This window comes from Camelus ferus, chromosome X (genome assembly GCF_009834535.1).
Source record: "Camelus ferus isolate YT-003-E chromosome X, BCGSAC_Cfer_1.0, whole genome shotgun sequence".
In the NCBI taxonomy this organism is placed as follows: domain Eukaryota; kingdom Metazoa; phylum Chordata; class Mammalia; order Artiodactyla; family Camelidae; genus Camelus; species Camelus ferus.
Genome location: NC_045732.1, coordinates 4,933,323 through 4,954,892, shown reverse-complemented (window position 1 = coordinate 4,954,892; position 21,570 = coordinate 4,933,323). Strand labels below are relative to the sequence as shown.

General features: G+C 34.9%; 1 protein-coding gene across 2 annotated transcripts in view; it reads right to left on the bottom strand.

Annotated features, from left to right (window-relative positions):
- ZC3H12B (zinc finger CCCH-type containing 12B) overlaps nt 1–21,570 on the bottom strand; it is a 394,029-nt gene that overhangs the window by 266,686 nt on the left and 105,773 nt on the right. The gene's annotated exons all lie outside the window — the stretch shown is intronic.

The following is a 21,570-nucleotide window of genomic DNA, read 5'->3' as shown; positions in this document are numbered from 1 at the left end:
TCATATGGTAGTTCCTCAAAAACTTAAGCATGGGGTTAGCATGTGATCCCATCAATTCCACTTAAGGGTATATATTAAAAATATTTGAAAACAGGAACTGGAACAGAAATGGGTACACCCATATTCATAGTAACACAAATCACAATAGCAAAAGGTGGAAGCAATTCAACTGTCCATCAGCAGATGAATGGATAAACTAAATGTGGTGTATACTTAATGAGATACTACACAGCCTCAAAAACTAAGGAAATTATGACACGTGCTACAACGTGGATAAATATTGAAGTCACTATGCTAAGTAAAATAAGCCAGTCACAGAAGGGCAAATGTTATATGATTGCACTTATATAAGGTTTCCAGAGAAGCCAAATTCAGGGATAGAAAGAATGTCACTGCCAGGGGCTGAGGGGAGTTCGTGTTTACTGGATACAGAGTTTCACTTGGGGAAAAGGAATAAGTTCTGGAGATGGATGGTGAGGTATCTGTACAACAATATGAATTTAGTTAATACTATAGGACTGTATATTTAAATGGTTTAAATGGTAAATGTTATGTTCTGTATTTTTAATGACAATGAAAAATGTGAATGAATCACTAAAAAAAAAGTAAAGAGTCTTGGTTCTCTTAAATAATCAAGGGCATAATAAGTTTAACACCAAGTACCAGTAATTATTCTGATAAGACACAGAATCTTTGTTTTCTAGGCATATTCCTCAAAAGGTAAAGAAAAACTTTTTATAATCTTCTAAGATTAGACCAATAATCCAAGAGAATTTTGTCATTTTAATATAAAGAAAAACAAACTCTAGTTTTACATTAGTATATTATTCATACTAAAAAAGTTCTTTTTAAAAATTATAAACAAATCCATGTAATCTTAGACAGCTTTAATCACATTAGATAAGGTTCCACAAACTTTTTCCATCTTTCCATATTCTTTCAGGTTTTGTCTTATGCTTTCATCTTTCTCATTTTAGAACAACCAGTTATTTTACTTTAGGACAAAATTGTTCTCTATTTCCTTAACAAAAACACCCTATATACTTTGCATAGTTTTCATTCAAATTTGTTTCCCTTTCCCCTTATTTGTAGTTGCTTCATTTACATATATTAACTATTGTTTTGAACCATTAATAACCTTTATTTTACAGAGAAAACTATGAAATAGACAACTGTAAACTATCCATAATATTTTGAAGCTGCCCAGCAAGATTTATGACTGTGTCAGCTCACATTTTTATATGTACTTGCTTCCTTGTACTACAGTTTTTTCAACGTGACAAAAAAGAATGTGTTTATTAACAGACCTAAATATGTTTAGCCTCTCTATATCATACATATAAGAAGCCAAAGTATAGAAACAAACTTGCTGAGTAATGTTTCAGTTAAGGCTTCTTTGAAATGATTTAGATATTTAATGAATATATATTGCTTAATTTAGCATAAATCAAACATTCAAGGTTATGAAAAAATTTCCAAACTATTTTTAAGATTGCATATTATAAAATATAATTATTGTTGAAATAAAGCTTGTCAGAATGACTCAATTTTATTAAAATAAATTGTAAGATTTATAATCTTAAATAACTACTAGATAAACAATTAGCTTATTTGACTAGTAAATCCAAGTTGAATAAAAACATATGTTCATATTATACTTAATGATGAAAACTCAAAAGACATAGGTGCTTTTATAAAATCAACAATATTAAATGAACAATGTTAAACAATCTTATATGCTAAAGATTTATGCTGATTATATGAAATTTAATTCTTAAAACATTTAGATTAGTTTTTATACAAATACTTTTCTTCATATTTGAATTATTAGACACTCGGTTTTTATAAATTTCCGTGGAGTTTTAGGAATACTTACTTTATATAAGCACTTATTTATCTCTCAATTAAAATAAAACTTCCTTAAGAACTTTTATGAATTAATTTGATCATACTATCTAGAGGTAGGAAAATATCACATACACATACATACATATGTACATACACATAAACAGAGACACAAATACAGATCTCACAGCATTCATTCTAAAATTTTAGCCATGAGTCAAGCTTAAGCACAATAATATAAAACTCACTGGTTTATATAAAAGGGTTGGCTCTCATCTTTGCCTTATTTTCTACTTTTCTCCAAATTGTGTTTTTGGCAGCTAGAATAAGTTGAGGTTACCTGCTCAATATAACGGCTAAATCGTCCCACTGTTAGAGCAGGCAGGGAGCTAGATATGAGCAGAGAAAGGGGGACATAGGCCAAATGGCAGAAAACCATACATCTTGTGAACAATGGGGGTCCTTGGGCACACCAAGAAAAACAGGAACCTCTGTACTGATAAGTAACCATACATTCTGGGTTGACGAGTGTCCTGGAAAAAACAGATGGGACAAGACAGGAATCTCCAGCATCCAAATGTAACCTTTCACTCATTATGACCTCCATTTGAATGTCACATTTTGCTTATGATACCCCATCTGAATGTAACCTTTTGTTCATTATCATCTCATTCAACTTCCTGATCAAGACTAAATAAAGACAAAAATTCATCCTCCCCACCTAGGAAGGTAGAGCTGGGATGAAGATCAAGAAAGATGACTCCAAAACCCTCCCTGCCAATGAATATTCTGCCCATTCATTTTTACACCCATACAATAAGCTTGCCAAAGTAACTCGGAGAAGCTACCCACCTGGTTCTGCCCGCTCTTTCCTAGAGAGCATTCTATTTCTTAATGAATCATTGCTTTGCTTTCTTGACCTCTGTGTCTTATTCTGAATTCTTTCTGTGATGATATAAGAACCTTCTCATCAACACCACCACCAATATATGTAGAGGAGCCTGTTAAGATTTTGTTTCACCCTGAACATAACCTTATGGAAGTTGTGGGCTAAATTTTGGTTGAAGGGCTAAGAGATACCAAATGTGTGTCTGGGTTTCTCCAAAGCTCATCTGAGTGGATAAAATATCCAGTTTATTTCTAATTAGACTAACCCTCAGATGGTTGTTTTTGAGGTCCCTGAGTCCCTTGAGAACTTCTGATGGGGGTAAGAAGCCTAAAGTCTAGGGAGTGAGGGATGGGAACATACAGGTTTTGAAGAACATATCAAAAATTTCAAGGGAGATGAAGGGAAGATAAAAGGTAGTAAAATGAGGAATGAGGAGCAGAGGTAATGGAAAGGGAGAGGTATTAAATGAGCCAGTTTGGGAAGATCTAAAGTTTCCTAAAGAAGCCAGTGAAATTCCAAATTTTCCTTAGGCATATGTTCAGCTGGAGCTGAGGAAAGGGATCCCAGTAGACTAAAAATTACCCATGGGAGGAGCAAGATCAAGCAGAGAAAGAAGGCAGGTATGAAAAATCAGGTTCACATACAATCCTGTCTGGAAGCTAAAGGGTTTCTTCTATGGAATTTTCCTTAAGGAGACAAAAGAATATCTCTGAACAAGTCCAAAAAAGGAGTTCATAAAAACAAAGAGGCCTCACAAAAGAGCCAGGGATTTCTTGCTCAAGTAGCACAGAGTAAATTTCTACTTTAAAAGAGCAAAGAAGAGATCTATCCTTCTATTGAGAATGATTCTCTCTCAAGACAGAAAAGAAGCAGGCATCTTCAGAGAAGCAGAAACAGAAGAATGAGATTTTCCCATGGGGATGGGAGGTGCCAAAGTACAGCAACAAAGAAAGAAAATACAAATGAAATCTCTACAAAATGCTCTAAATACAATGAACTGTACTTCAACTAAATAACATTTCAATTAGAATTTCCCCTATTCTACACCAATTGCACATTTCAAACAAAGAAATCCAGGACTTTAACCCAGCTTCAGTGGTAGTACAAACAGAATCATAAGAATCAAAATCTGTCCTCACTGTGCTTCAATGGACTGTCATTGGAGCCCTGGATAAGCAGTCAAACTCACCAATGGATCCCCATACAGTCAGAAGTGAAGACAAAAGTTTCAAAGGTGTATACATAGGGTCTTCAATGACAGGTCCAGGGATCCAGTGATGAATTCTATTCTATCCCAGTTATGGCATCAGAACTGCTAAATATAAATTATTCTGACATTTGTTAAAGACTTTATTCAAGGCTATTGCAATAAAGGAAAGACTATTGCAATAAGGGAGAGTTACTGAACTCAACTCTGAATACAACAGGGCAGCTGAAGATTTACAGCCAACAGCAGAGTGAGAGAGAAGATGAAAAATTACTAACAGAAATTTGGTTAGGCATCAAGGGTCTGAAGGAAAAAAAGAACATGATAAAGGATGGGTCAGGCTATATAAACTGGTTCAGCAGTTCTTATAAGCTGAATTGTGTCTCCACAATATTCATAAGTTGAAGTCCTAAATCCTAGTACCTCATAACATTACTGTTTTTTGGAGATAGAGTCTTCAAAGAGGTAATTAAGTAAAATGAAGTCATTAGGTTATGCCTTATCCAATATGACGGGTGTCGTTATAATAAGAGAAAATTAGAACACAGAAGGAAGGCCATGGGAAGATACAGGGAGAATATGGCCATATATAAGCCAAAGAAAAGGACCTCAAAAGAAACCTAACTTACCAAAACCTCAGACTTACAGGCTTTAAGACTGTGAGAAAATGGATTTCTCTTGTTTAAGCTAGCCAGTATGTAATACTGTTAAGTAAGTCCTAGCAAACTAATACAGCAAAATTTTTCTAAAATTGGTTGGCAGGCTAAAGATGAAGCCTAGTCAAGAAGCGGATTCAAAGAAGTCAGACTAAAGTTTGATCAAATGGAACCAAGCAGAACCCTGCAGGGCCCCCCAAATACAAAAGCCTCTCTATTTCCCCCTGCCTCTTGTCTGTAGAAAAGCTGAAATCTCCCAGGCCTCCCTGAGTCACAAAAGAGCAGGCTCAAGCAGTTGATGATTAGGCAATAGAGTCACAGACACTGTCTGATGCATATTCCTGAGTTGTTTTACAGACACTGTAACTGCCACCAGAAGGAAAAAGCCAACTGCATGATGACCAGACTGCAGCCAGGACATAAGCTACTACATCTTGAGCAGTACTAAATCTATGGCTAGCATAATTCTAAGAATTGCCCTTAAAAGAATAAGGTTAGCACTATTGCTCATAATAATCTATATCTTTGTGGGCATCAAAATAACTGTAATATGTTCTGCCCGTATATGTAAGTAGACAACTAAAACTGTCAGCAAAGAGATGCTTTAACCCCATGTCGGTATGTTTCACCCTAAGAGCTCAATGCTCTTTCTCAGCATTAAGCAGTTACAGAAGTTACAGATCTTCACCCATAATCCCATGGAAATGGAATTATATCTGAATTATATCTGATTTGTAAACAGCTCTTTGCAGGATATCACCCTCAGCAGGAAACCCCTTTTCTTGTCACTTTAGCAAAGCTACACTGTAACTAACTTTTAAATCAGGGGGCCCCATGCTCATTCATCTCTGGTCCAAGCACACTTTTCAAATCTTTTGATCACAAGATACCTTGCCTAACCTGTTGATTCTTCCATAGATCAAAGAAAGAATAAGTAATTAACAGATGATCAGATTTTTTCCCTAGCTTCCCCTTCAGTAATCTCATGAACAAACTGTGTGAACAAGATAGCATCTAAAGAAAGATCACAAGTCAACAAGCCTGCACGCAGTGGGGGATGGCAATGACTCTGACCCCCTAGCTCAATGATTAACTGAGATTACTTCCTCTTTTTCCTTTAAAACTTTCATAGCTGAACCGAATCTTCAGAGATGGTGTTGGGGGAACACTGAGTCCACCATCTCCCCAGACTGGCATTCTGATTAAAAGAAACTTTCTTTTCTATCAATATTGCCTCTCTAGAGTATTGACTTTTAAGGTGCAAGCAGCTAAACCTAAGTTCAGTAACACAAGGAGGGAATCCTTGTCAGATTCAATACCAAAACACAGTCCATTAAAAAATATAGATTGTACTTCATCAAAATTTAAAACTTCAGCTCTTCAAAAAATAAGCAACAGACCTGGAGAATATATTTGCAAAGTATATATTTCATAAATGACTTCTACTCAGAATACATGAAGAACTCACAGCACTCAACAATTAGAAAAGAAATAGCCTAATCTTTTTAAATGAATGAAATAATTGAATGGACATTTCACCAAAGAAGAGTTAAAGATGACAAATAGGCACATGTCTTAGTAAGTTCAGGTTACTACAACAAAAATACCATGGAGTAGGTAGCTTAAATAACAAACATTTATTTCTCACAGTTCTGGAGGATGGAAAGTCCAAGATCAAGGTGCCAGCAGATCCTGTGACCGGTAAGGACCTGCTTCCTGGCTTGTAGACAGCTGCCTTCTCACTGTATCCTCACATGGATGACAGAAAGAGATCACCTGTCTTGTGTCTCTTCTCTTAAGGGCACTAGTCTCAGTCATGAAGGCTCCACTTTCATGAATTAATTACCTCCTGAAGTTCCCACCCACAAATATCATCACATTGGAATTAGGGCTTCAACATATGAATTTTTAGGGGATACAATGACCCAGTCCATAGCATACCACCACTGGCTCTCCCGAATTCGTGTACTTCTCACATGCAAAATACTTTCATTCCATCTCAACAGCCGTAAAAGTCTTAAATTGTTCCAGCATCAACCATAAAGTCTAAAGTTCAAAGTCTCATCTAAGTCAGATATGGATGAGATTCATCCTGAAGCAAAATTCCTCTCCAGCTATGAACCTGTCAGATCAAACATGTTACGCACTTCCAAAATACAGTAGTGGGACAGACTTGGTAGACATTCCCATTCCAAAAGAGAGATAGGAGAGAAGGAAGAGATGACAGGTTCTAAGCAAGTCTAAAACCTAACAGGGCAAATCCCATTAGATCTTAAGGCATGAGGATATTTTTCTTTGGCTCAGTGTTCTGCCCTCCAGGCCCAGCGGGGTAGCAATGTCACCCGCATGGGTGCCACCAACACTATGTGTCATTGCAAGGGCCTCACCCATGCTACAACTCTTCCAGGCAAGTGTCATGCCCCCAGGGCTCTGATGGATAGGGGTCTCAGTCTCATGGCTTTGGTTGGAGGCTGTCTGTCCTATTGAAACCATAGGAGTAGCCCTGTTGATCTCTGAATCACCTTCAGGGTCATTCTTCCCTTGTCTTGAAGAACAGTGCGTGTTCACAGCTGAATAGCTCTATAGTCCAGTACTGTACAGAATAAGAACTCTGACAGCCTTCCTTCACTTCATCCTGTCTCTGTCCCTTTCAGTTCAAAATGCCAGTGTTCCTGGCAGGCAGCTGATTAGGTCCTTTGTTCTTACCCATATTAATGTCTTTATCAAATGGTATGTTAGCCTCATCCCTGGTATTCTCTTTAGAACATGCTTTCTAATTTTTTTTTTTTTGGTAATATGGACAGGTTGAGGATTTTCCAAACATCTAAGTTCTAGTTCCACTTTGCTTAACAATTCCTTTTCCAATTTATTTCTCTCTTCTTACAATTTACTATAAGCAGTCAGGGGAAACCAAGTTGCTCCTTCAACACTGCTTAGAAACCTCCTCAATTAAATATCTAATTTTATCATTCACAAATTCTACCTTCCACAAAACACTAGAACGTGAACAAAATTCAGTCAAGTTTGACTTCTATCCGTTGTCCAAAAACATGTTTCTCATTTCCCATCTGAGACTTCATCAGAACGGCCTTTACTGGCCACATTTTTACCAACATTCTGTACCTAATTACTTATGTACTCTCTAATAAGATGGAAACTTTCTCTCCACCTCTCTTCTTTTCTTTCTTAGCTCTCAGTAGAATTACCTTCAAAATTCTGTTCATGGCAATATTGGCTTTTTCTAGCATGTACCTCAAAACTTTTCCAATGTATACCAATTACTTAGTTCCAAAGCAGCTTCCACATTTTTAGGTACCCTGCTTCATGATACAAATTTCTTAGTTTAGGCTGTGATAAATGAATACTGTAGACTAGGTGGCTTAAACAACATAAATTAATTTCTCACAGTTCTTGAGGCTGGAAAGGCCAACATCAAGGCACCAGAATATCCTGTGTCTGGTGAAGGCCCACTTCCTACCTTGTAGACAGCTCCCTTCTCACTGTATCTTCACATGGCCAAGAGAGAAAGGGGGAGAGAGAGAGAGAGAGAGAGAGAGAGAGAGAGAGAGAGAGAGAGAGAGAGAGAGGAGAGAGAGAAGGGAGAGAGAGAGAAAGAGAGAGAGCTCTCATGTTTCTTCTTATAAAGGCACTAATATCATAAAGCCTCCATTATCATGAACTAATTACGTCTCAAAGGTCCCATATACCGTGATATTGGGGATAAACCAATGAAATGGTGTATGGGGAATTTAGGGGGAACACAAACTTTCAGTTCATAGCATCATGTGAAAAGATGCTCAACATCATTAGTCATTACAGAAATGCAAATTAAAACCACAATGAGATACCACAACACACCTGTTACATTAGCTGAAATTGAAAACACTGACCATACCAAGTGGTGGTGAAGATACAGAGGAATTGGAACTCTTACACACTACTGGTGGAAATGTAAAATGGTACAACCACTTTAGAAAACAGTTACAATTTCTTAAACATACAACTACAACATGAACTAACCATGCCACTTCCAGGGATATATTCAAGAAAAAGGATAGAAATGGTCATATAAAGACTTGTATGTTAATATTTCTATTGGCTTTATTTGTAATAGCCAAAAAACTGGAAACAACCTAAATTTCGATCAATAGATGAATGGATACACAAAATGTAATATAACCATACAACAGAATACTACACAGCAATAAAAAGGAATGAACTACTATTATAATCTATGACGTGGATGAATTTCAAATGTATTATGCAATGTGAAGAAGTCAGACTCCAAAGGCTACAAACTGTGATTTTGTTTATATAAAACTTTAGAAAATGCAGTGTAATCTATAGTAACCATAATCAGATGAGTGGTCACTTGAGGACTGTGTGTGTAGGGGGATTTGTGTGCCCAGGTTAGGGTGTAAGGCAAGAATTACAAATGGGCATAAGGAAATTTTTGGAGTGATGTACTTACTATCTTGATAGTGATGATGGTTTCATCGGTGCATACATAACTATGTAACAGCTCAGTCATAGCACCAACTTTCCATATATCCACACAAGCCATGCAAGTAAAGGCTTGAACCACAGTCATTCTGTGTCTTTGAAAAATGCCTTGTGATCCTCCTGGAACACAATATGATGGAAGGTCTGTGAGGAGCTATTCCAGTGCCATCTCCCAGATGCCTCCCTACCTTCCCTGGGAGGCTGTCATGAGAATTTCACATCACTTCCTGTGTTCCAGTGAGGTATGGGGCTTTTGCTCTACACCCCTCAGAATAAATCTGCAGACTATAAAACAGATTGGCTGTAGTCTAAAATTGGCTCCTCAGCAGTGGGGTACACTACAACTCTCATTATACTCATCTGTCACCTTTCATTTTGACCTCATCTTTTTTAGTGAGTGGACAAAGACCATGGGGATCTAGCGTGTTTGGCTATACTTCTTTTCATTGTATATATGAAGTAATCAACTGTCTGAATCTAAAAGTAGCTCACTGTATCTTTCTTTACCAGTTGATCAACAAGCATTGGCTTTGTCTTGTGTGTACTTGATACTTAATAGTGGTGATGGCTTCATAGGTGTATGCATGTCAAAATATATTAAACTGTACATTGTAAACATGCATTTTATTGCCTGTTAAATGTACCTAAGTTGGGAACAAGCCTATGATGTCCATGCTCACCACATCTATTCTTCATCATACTAGATACCAAAACGCATCCAATAAGACAAAAAATAAATAAATAAAAGGCTAAAATAAATAAAAGGCTAAAAATATAAAAGGCTAAAATAAAAAAGATACATAAATAAAAGGTTAGAAAGGAAGATACAAAACTTTCTCTATCCTCAGCTTAGAAAATTACAAAGAATCTACAAAAATACTACTAGAACTAATCAACAGTTCTACTAAGGTCACAGGATACAAAACTCAATATACAAAAATCAAATATATTTTTATATTTACACACATTAGCAATGAGTGAGTCAGATATAAACCAAACAGCCCCATTTACAATAGCACCAAAATTCATGAAATACTTAGTTACAAATCTAACAAAATATGTACAAGGTCTTTATACTAAAAATTACAAAACACTGATCAAAGAAATCAAAGGAGGCCTAAATAAATGGAGAAATATACCATTTTCATGGATCAAAAGCCTCAATATGTTAAGACATCAATTCTTTCCAAAATGATTTATAGATTTAACACAATCCCAATCAAAATCCCAGCAACATTGTTTATGTAAATCTACAAGTACACTCTAAAATGAATGTGTGAATAGAAAAAAGCTAACAAAATCAGAAAAAATTTTAAAGACTAAGGAAGTTGGAGAACTCACACTATCTGATTTCAAAACTTAATATAAAGCTACAGTAATGAAGACAATGCAGTATTGTTAAAAGAACAGACACAGAGAGTAATGGAACAAAATAAGAGAGTACAGAAACAGATCCATACATGTGTGGTCAGTTGCTGTCTGACAGCAGTATAAAAACAATTCAATGAAAAAAATGTTTTTAACAAAAAGTGTTGAAAAATTGGACATAACACATGCAAAAAAGTGAACTTCAACCCATACCTCACATCATACAGATAAATTAACTCAAAATGAGTCATACCTAAATATAAAACCCCAAACTCTACAACTTCTGAAAGAAACACAGGAGAAAAATCTTAGTGACCCTGGATAAGGCAGAAGTATCTTAAATAGAACACCAAAAGTATAAACCATACAACAAAAAATTGATAAATCAGACTCCATCAAAATTAAATATTTTGCTCTTTGAAAGATACTGTAAAATTAAATAAGACAAACCAAAGTCTGGAAGAAAATATTTGAAAATACATATCTGACAAAGGACTTGTGTGTCATTGGTCTCCAAAAGTCCCCAGAATTTCAATGATTCACTAGGAGGATTCATAGTACCCATATTTTTGACTTATCACAGAAAGAGGATAAAGAGAAAAAAAAAAAATCAGCCAAGGAAAGGTATCGGAGGAAAAATCTAGAGGAAACCAGGCACAAGCTTCCAGAAGTTCTCTCCCAGTGAAGTCACATTTAATTCTTCCAGCAACAAGCTGTGATAACAAATGTGAAATTTTATCTACCAGGTAAGTTCATTTGAGACTTGGTGCCTATTTTGGTTTTTTGTGGGGTGGCAGTTGGGGCAGGGGGAAGCTGGTCACATAGGTATCCTCTGCATGTACCATAATTCCAGACTCCCAGAAGGAAAACAGGTATTGAGCATTGTTTCCAGAAACAGTTGACAATAAGAGTCATGCCTATAAGGGAATGATGAGAACCTTCCCAAAATCCAAGTTCTCAGAAGCTGGCAAATGGCCAATCTTAAGAGCAGGCTTTTTTTTTTTTTTAAAGGACAGCAGTCTCAGGTCTCCAATGTTAATACATTTCTACAACTTATACCAGAATATATAAAGCACTTTTAAAAACTCAATAATATGAAAACAACCTAATACAAAATGGAAAAAGATTTGAACAGCCACTTTACCAAAGAAGATATAAGGATAATAAAAGCATATGAAAAAACTGCTCAAAATCATTAGTCATTTGGGAACTGCAAATTAAAACCGCAGGCCCAGATTGCTTCAAAGGTAAATTCTACCAAACATTTAAGTAATAAATACTATCAAATCTTTACAGACTCTTACAAAATTGAAGAGAAGGGTATATTTCCCAACTCATTCTATCAGGCTTGCATTACCGTCACACCACAGTCAAAGACATCAAAAAAACAAAACAAAACAAAACAAAACAAAACAAAAACTACAGACCAATATCTGTCAGGAACACAGAGACCTTTGTCACAAGTTAGAACTATTTTTTAAATCGCTTTCTTCTTACAACTTTGGAAACATTTTGCTATAAAGAAATACAAAAAACCAGTCAACACGCCAAAGAGGAAGGTCTGAAATCTTCTGATATATATTTAAAATTGCTAATCAGCAATATATCAGTACTGCCTGACATTCATGTATTTAACGACCTAACATTTATTGGACCCCTAATATTCCAGGCATTGTATAAAGTTCTGGGAATATACATATAGCCTCTGTTCTAGAAAGCAGTTTCATCTAACACAGGTTCAGTCATTCATTAGCTGAGTAATCTTTGGAAAGTTATTTAACTTCCCTAAGCCTCAGTTTCCTTATCCATAAGATGGAGATGATAATAGCACATACACTATACAAATCATGTGAGAAGTGACACTGTACTTTATTTGAGCCCTCTGTTAACAGAGGAACAATACTTTTATGTTGTGAGAAAGGGATAACCTAACCAAGAAAGGCCCTCTCTGCTCTTAACATATCCAAAATAAAACCCTCTTCACCCTCCTCAATGACTGACTCCCTTGTTAACGTGCTTTTTTAAAACTGAGGGCCCCCTTCCTTTTCTTTTTTGAGATAGTCCTCATTAATGACTGTTATTCCTATTGCAATAGCCTGAATAAAAATCATTTCCTTAATTCTCTGTTGTATTTTGTATTTCACAAAGGATTACATAAGATATACATAAAATACTGAAGCTGTGTCAGATACACAGTAAGGTCTCAGTAAAGGTTACAATGTTAATATGAAAAAGTTAAATCACACTGATATACTATTAAATACATAATAGAATGACTACATCAAACAAACAAGTCCAAATGCTGCAGGAATGTGGAGTCATCAGAAGGCTCATACATTATTGGTAGAATGCCAAATGCTAGTAAACACCAGCAGTTTCTTTAAAAGTTAAACATACACTTACCCTATGACCCAGCAATCCCACTCCTAAGTATGTAAATATGAGAGAAATGTAAACTATTTTCACGAAAAAGCTGTACACTGACTTTTATAGTAAATTTACTCATAATCACAAAAATTCATAAATAACCCATATGTCCTTCAACTGCTGAATCTGGATAAACAAAATGTAGTACACCCAGGCAATGGAATACTACTCAGCAATTAAAAGAACTAGTTACACTCTATGGCATGGATACATTTCAAATGGATTACAGAAAGTGAAAAAAGTCAGATTCTAAGGCTGCATACTATATTATTTCCTGTATATGGCATTATCAAAAATGCAAAATTATAGGGAGAGAAAACAGATAAGTGGCTGCTGGAAGCTAAGATGGTAATAGTGTTGAATACAAAGGCAAATGAGGGAATTTTTTAAGGTGATAGGACTTTACTATATCTTGATTTTGGTAGTGCACAAAGGCACGCACAAGACCATACTATATACTTTGAAGGGTGAATTCCTCTATATGTAAATTATATCTCAATAAACCTAAACCCTAAAGAGAGATGGCACTTCCTCCATGCAAGATGTTGTAGAAACCTCTCCATTGCAAGGCAACGGGTACCCCCTCAGGAGCTGTCCCATCTCTCCTATTGGATTCCAGGCTAAAAATTAGGAATAAATTATGCTAGGACTGATAAGGGAGGAAAGAGATTACACTCCCAAGGAGCAGCAAGCATTTGGTAACATACAATAGCAAGAACCAGAGGAGTAAGAGCTAATGACGTTGAACATCTTTTCAGAGCTTCGTTGATAGCTGTATATCCTCTTCAGTGAAATGTCTGCTCAAGTGTTTTGCCTATTTTCTAATCAGCCCTTTTTTAATTACCTTTTTTTTGAGAGTTCTTTATATATTTTAATCTTATGCGTTCATGGTGTATTGATCTTTTTATTATTATGTAATGCCCTTCTTTGTTCAATTTTCTTTACTCTGAAGTCTACTTGATCTCAAATTAATATAGCCACTTCTGCTATTTTCAATTAACGTTTACATGACATATCTTTTTCCAATCTTTTTACTGTCGCCCTACCTATACTGTTGTAGAACTTCTTGTTGACAGCATATTACTGTATGATTTTCTTTTAATCCAGCTATCAATCTCTATGTTTTAAATGATGTATTTAGGTCACTTATATTTAAGATAATTATTGATATGCTAAGACTTAAGTCCTGTCACATTACTACCTATTTTCTGTTTGTTTATTTGGGTTGCCATTTCTTTCTTTTCTTTCCTCTGTGGGTTATTTGGACACTTAGGGGGATTCCATCTTGATTTATTTGTAGTGCTTTAGAGTCTATCACTTTGTATAGTATCTTTATGGTTGCTCCAGGTATTACAAAATACATATGTAACTTATTACACTGTATTGTCATAAACATTTAACCATTCAAGTGAAGATTAAAACCTTACTTCCACTTATGATCTTTCAGCCTCCCTACTTTTCCAAATATATTTGTCTTAATTATTTCCTCCACATATTTTGAGCATCACACCAAATGTTGCTATGATTTTTTCTTCAATTTTCAAATATGACTTAAGAAACTCATGAGGATAGTCTATAATATTTAGCTCTATGTTTACCCATTCTATTGTCTTTCCTTTTTGAAGTTGAAAGCTTTCTTTTGTTATCATTTCCTTTTTGTTTAGAGAACTTCCTTTAGTCATTTTTTTTCATTTTTTTATTGAAGTATAGTTGATTTACAATGTTGGGCTACTTTCAAGTGTACAGCAAAGTGATTATACATATATATATATATTCTTTTCAGATTCTTTTCCATTATAGGTTCGTACAAGATGTTGAATATAGTTCATTGTGTTATACAGTAGGACCTTGTTGTTTATCTGTTTTATATATAATAGTGTGTATATGTTAATCTCAAACTCCTAATTTATCCCTCTCCCCTTCCCACTTCTATAAACATAAATTTGTTTTCTACATCTGTGAGTCTATTTCTGTTTTGTAAATAAGTTCATTTGTATCTTTTTTTTTAAATTCCACATAAAAGTGATAACATACGATACTTATCTTTCTTACTTACTTCACTTAGTATGATAATCTCTAGGTCTATCCATGTTGCTGCAAATGGCATTATTTCATTCATTTTTATGGCTAAGTAATATCCCATTGTATTTATACACCACATCGTCTTTATCTATTCATCTGTCAACGGGCATTTAGGTTGCATCCATGTCCTGGCTAATGTAAACAGTGCTGCTATGAATGTTGGAGTGCATGTACCTTTCCGAATCAGAGTTTCTGTCTTTTCCAGATATATGCCCAGGAGTGGGATTACAGGATCATACAGTAACTCTTAGGTTTTAAAGGAGCTTCTATGCTTTTCTCCATAGTGGCTGCACCAATTTACATTCCCACCAACCATGTAGGAGGGTTCCTTTGTCTCCACACCCTCTCCAGCATTTATTATTTGTAGATTTTTAATGATGGCCTTTCTGACTGATGTAAAGTGATACCTCATCGTAGTTTTGATTTGCACTTCACTAATGATTAGTAATGTTGAGCATCTTTTCATGTGCTTCTTGGACATCTGGATGTCTTCTTTGGAGAAAGGTCTATTTAGGTCTTCTGCTCCTTTTTGATTTTTTTTTTTTGATGTTGAGCTAATAAGCTGTTTGTATGTTTTGGAAATTAATTCCTTGTTGGTAGAATTGTTTGCAAATATTTTCTATTTCATAGGCTGTCTTTTTGTTTTGTTTAAGGTTTCCTTTGCTGAGCAAAAGCTCTTAAGTTTAATTAGGTCACATTTGTTTATTTTTACTTTGGTTTCCATTACTCTAGGAGACAGATCCAAAAAAATATTGCTGCTATTTATGTCAAAGACTTTTCTGCCTGTTTTCATGTAGGAGTTTTACAGCATCTGGTCTTACATTTAGGTGTTTAATCCATTTTGAGGTTACTTTTGTATATGGTGTTAGAAAAATGTTCTAATTTCACTCTTTTACATGTAGTTCTCCAGTTTTCCCAGCACCACTTATTGAAGAGACTGTCTTTTCTCCATTGTATATTCTTGTCTCCTTCGTTGTAGATTAATTGACCATAAATGTGTGGGTAGTCATTTTTTAAGGGTAGGCTAGCAACATATTCCTACTTTTCCTTCCTTTGGAAATTCCTTTTCCCAGAATGAACTTTTTGCCAAATATGGGATTTGCAGTTGGCAGCTTCTTTCTGTACTTGAAAAATGTTTTGCAACTTTGCTCTGCTGTCTATGCTTTCTGGTGAGAAATTTGAAGTCATTAAAAACTGCTTCGCCCCTATGGATATGTGTCATTTTTCTCCATCCTTGAGATTTTTTTCTTTGCAAGAAGTTTTCAGAATTAATTTTGATGTTTCTTGGTGTGGATTTTTTTTTAGTTTATCTTATTTAAGGTTTATTTAGCTTATTGAACCTACAGGTTTTTATCTTTTGACAAATTTGGGAAGTTTTCAGCTATTTCTTCTTTTTTTCCTGCTTTATTCAGGTATAAATGACAAATAACGTTGTGCAAGTTTAAGGTGTAAAATGTGGTGATTTGATATATGTGTATATTGTGAAATGACTACAACAATAAGGTTGTGTGGTGAGAACATTTAAGATCTACTCTCTTATTTCAAAATGTAGAATAGATAAACAAGATTATACTGTATAGCACGGGGAAATATATACAAGATTTTGTGGTAGCTCACAGCAGAAAAAAAATGTAACAATGAATATATGTATGTTCATATATAACAGAAAAATTGTGCTCTACACTGGAATTTGACACAACATTGTAAAATGACTATAACTCAATAAAAAAATGTTTAAAAAAAGATCTACTCTCTTAACATATTTCAAGTCTATAAGACAATATTGTTAGTTATAGTCATCATGCTGTATATTAGATCTCCCGAACTTGTTCATCACATAACTGAAAGTTTGTACCAGTTGGGGGGAACGATATAGCTTAAGTGGTAGAGTACATGCTTAGCATGCACAAGGTCCTGGGTTCAATCCCCAGTGCCTCCTCCAAAAAGTAAATAAATAAGTAAACCTAACCCCCCCCAAATATAAGTTTGTACCGGTTGACCAACATCTTTCCATTTCCCCCACCCCCTGGTAACCACAACCTACTATGTTTCTATGATTTGACTTTTTTATGTTCTACATGTAAGTGTGATCATTTGGTATTTGTCTTTTTTTTCTTCTATCTGACTTATTTCACTTAGCATAATGCCCTCAATGTTAATCTGTATTGTCACAAAAGGCAGAATTTCCTTCTTTTTTATGGCTGAATAATATTCTATTACATTATTTTAAAAATACATATATAGCATTTTCCATATTCATTTACCCATCAATGGCCACTTACATTGTTTCTATGCCTTGGTTATATTATTCTTTTGGAATAAGTTTTGAGCCCTACTCTATTCTTCTAGTTCCAGGACTTTGAAGATATGTTAAGTATTATGTTATTTTTACACAGGTCTCTGAGGCTCTGTTCATTTATTTTTCAGTCTATTTTTCTCTCTGTTGTTCAGATTGAGTAAATTCTAATAATATTTCCTGAAGTTCACTGATTTTATCCTCTATCATGTCTACTCTTGATTCCATTGAGCTTTTTGTTGTTGAATTTTTCCATTCTATAATTTCTATTTGGTTCCTTTTATTTATTTTTTAACATTTTTTATTGATTTACAATCATTTTACAATGTTGTGTCAAATTCCAGTGTTCAGCACAGTTTTTTAGTTATACATGAACATATATATATTCATTGTCACATTTTTTTCTCTGTGAGCTACCATAACATTTTGTGTATATTTCCCTGTGCTATACAGTATAATCTTGTTTATCTATTCTACAATTTTGAAATCCCATCTATCCCTTCCCACCCTCCGCCCTCTTGGCAACCACAAGTTTGTATTCTGTCTATGAGTCTATTTCTGTTTTGTATTTACGCTTTTTTTTTGTTGTTTTTGTTTTTGTTTGTTAGAGTCCACATATGAGCAATCTCATATGGTATTTTTCTTACTCTTTCTGGCTTACTTCACTTAGAATGACATTCTCCAGGAGCATCCATGTTGCTGCAAATGGCGTTATGTTGTTGGTTTTTATGGCAGAGTAGTATTCCATTGTATAAATATACCACCTCTTCTTTATCCAGTCACCTGTTGATGGACATTTGGGCTGTTTCCATGTTTTGGCTATTGTAAATAATGCTGCTATGAACACTGGGGTGCAGGTGTCATCCTGAAGTAGTGTTCCTTCTAATAATTTCTATTTTTTTGCTGAGACTTTCTGTTTTCTTTTGTTTCAAGAGAATTGGTAATTGCTTGATGAGCATTTTCTATGATGGCTGCTTTAAAACCTTTGTCAGATAGTTCCAACATCTGATTCATCTTAGTGTTGGTATCTATTATATCTATTGTCTTTTCTCATTCTATTTGGGGATTTACTGGTTCTTTGTATGATGAATGCTTTTTCATGGTATTCTGGATAATTTGGATATTATATTATGAGACTCCTCTAGATCCTATTTAATCTTTTCCTAAGCAAGCAGTCCCCCTGTTTGATGTGTAGTATGAGGGCTGGGTGGGTGTGTATGTTCAGCTTTCTGCTGGGTCCCACCAACACAACTCTAGCAAAAGCAGAATTTTGACTCCCACCGCCTTGTTTCAGACAGGTAAGGTGGAAGTTCAGCAATCTCCTTGGCCCTGTTGATCCATTCCTGACAAAAGTAAGGACACCCTCCTGACATGCACCACCTCATTGCCTCTGAGTGTGGATGTAAGTGGTAGAGGGTATTGAGAGTTATCAACACCACTTTGTTACAAGGTGAGATTGAAAACTCAGCTTCCTGCTGAACCCCATTGACACTATGGGAGGGGAGGTAAGTGTAATGCAAACTAGACTCACCTCCTGCCATGTCATTGCTCCTCAAGAATGCTGGGTAGAAGTAGAAGCTTAGATTCCTGTGGGTCCCACTGACACTAAGGGAAAGGAAAGTGGGGGGAAGCATAATATCAACTAGCCTAACTCAAATCACTTAATTCTGTCTTATTAATTCTCATGTAGGGGTAGAGGTTCAACACCTCACTGGGCCCCCTTGATAACATTTGTTGCTTTATAAAATTAAAGTCTTTTCTCTTAGTTTCAAAAACTATTCACCTGTTTTTTCTTCTAGATTGCTGTCATTTAATTTAATTTAATTTAATTTAATCTTAAATATTTAATGCCCTAATCCACCTAGTTTAAGAAGTGAGGATTTATCTTTTTCCCTCTAAACAACTGAATTAACACCATTTATTGAAAAATCCTTGTTTTTCTCCCAATGACTTGTGAAATATTTTCCAACAAATTTTTCACAAATTAAAGACATACATAATTATTTAAGTCATACAGTAAAATATATATATATATATAAAACATATCAAAGAAAAATGTCTTTTATGCATTGAATATATGCCACTAGATTGTAGGCTCCATGAGAGCAAGGTTCTCCTTTTGCTCACTGCTGTGTCTCTAGTGCCTTACATATTGGTTGTATGGTAAACAGTGAATAAATATTTGGTGAACTGATATACTACATTTTCTTTGTGAGCTAAATAACTATCCATTGATTGGCCTGTTAATTCTTATTCCAGCACTAAATTATTTTGAGTCACTTAGCTTTAAAATTCATTTTAATATCTGATAAGGGAAGCTCCCTTCAGTACTCTTCTTTTCTAAAATGTTCTTGGCTAATACTATTATTCTTCCAAATAGAATGTTAGTATAATTTTGTCAAGTTCCAAAATAATTTCAAATATGTCTTCCATTATAAATTGTTAAGATGTTTGAATAATTTCAAAACAGGTAAAAATAAAAATATAATATACACTGTACCTATTGGGAAGTCAGATTTCAGGTGACTGTAATCAACAGTAAAGAGAGAAAAGACTTCTAATAAGCCCCTGAGATGGTGGTCCTAACAACACAGCTTTGTAACAAAATCAGGTAGTATGGTACAACAGTGAAAGACTTGGATTTTTCATCATTAATTAATCAAAAACACTTGTGATTACTATGAGAAACTATAATCCATAACATATTTAAGGAACTCCTATAAACCAGTAAAAAAAGTAAGGAACTCTGATAGAATAACTGGCAAATATAAACAGGTATTTCATAAAAGAAAAACTCGCCAAGGCTAAAATAATAAAGAAACTCAAGCTCACGAGCAATTTGGAAAATATACATCAAAGTAATGAGATACCATTTCATAGTAATCTGATTGGCGAAAATTATAAAGATAGTGACAAACATTAAGGGGGAGATAGCAGCGCTCATTCACTGTTGGTGAAGACCTCTTGGAGAGCAGTCTGGCACCACTAACTCAAATTAAATTAATATACTCTATGGACCCTGTGATCTCACTCTGTAGAGTACGGGTGTGTATGCGCATGCGTGTGTGTGTGTGTGTGTGTGTATCAGAGAAATTTTCACAGTAAGGAGACGTGTATGAGGATGTTCACTACAAAAGTGTGATGTTGGGGTGTTAGAAGCAAACTAGGTGTCCATCACTGAAAGAGTGAATAAATAACATGTGATAAATGCAGAATATGGAATATTAGGCAGCAGGCAAAACAAAGGACTAGGTATACCCACAGAAACATGGGTAGATATTAAAAACAGTACTGCATAAGAAAAAAGAAGAAATAGAATGAAATATATATTTTCTTCTAGATTGCTATTTATTGTTATAATTTTGTTTTGCTCACTACTGTATCTCTAGTGCATTAGTTGTTGCATAGTAAGTGCTGAATAAATATGGTACAATACCATTTATACAAATTTTAAAATAAATGCACACACACAATTTACAAGAACACACACATTAAAAAGAATACATTGAACACATTAGAATGGTACCCTATGGGGGGTAGGAAAGAGACTGGAACATAGTATGTGCTCAATAAATAGCTACTATCATTACTATTAAGCCTGTCATTCAAGCCCATTAATTTTTATTAACACACTACTCTTAAAAATTGTAGTTATACCTTTTCCCGTTAAGAGCTAGATTAGATAAAACAAACTAGAAGTGGGTAGAAAATAATGACAAGTAACAGTTATGAAAGAAGAGAGAAACCAGAAAAGACAAATAACGCATGCTAATAATGATAATCCTGCTCAATCAGAAAAAGTCAAAATATATTTGGTATTTTTATTTAAAAATCTACATTTTATAACTAGCTCTCAAAAATTGTTAGAATAATTTTCCCCATGAAGTGGAAATCTTCAGTTCCTAAAATATATTTTTATTTTTCAATAAGCCTAGACAGATAATGGATTACTGTAGTTTTAAGGCTAGAAAGAGTAGTTGTGAATAAAAATTGTAAAATAGTAAGATTAAATTGCCTTTAAAAAGTAGATTTTGCACCTTCCCAAAAGCTTGCATATAGAGGCTGCAGACCAAATGGAGCAAGAAACAAGCAGCAGATAATACTTTGCTGACAGTTCCTCAAATTCAAATATAAGGACAATCCAGTGAAACACCACTAGTAAATAAAGAAAGGGAGGGGTTATTTCCAAAATATGGGGGGTAGCTAATTTTGCTAACATTGATTACCTATCCTCAATTTAGAAACTGAGCTCTTTTTATGACCAGGAAAACATCTCTCAGAGGTTTTTGGCTCCCAT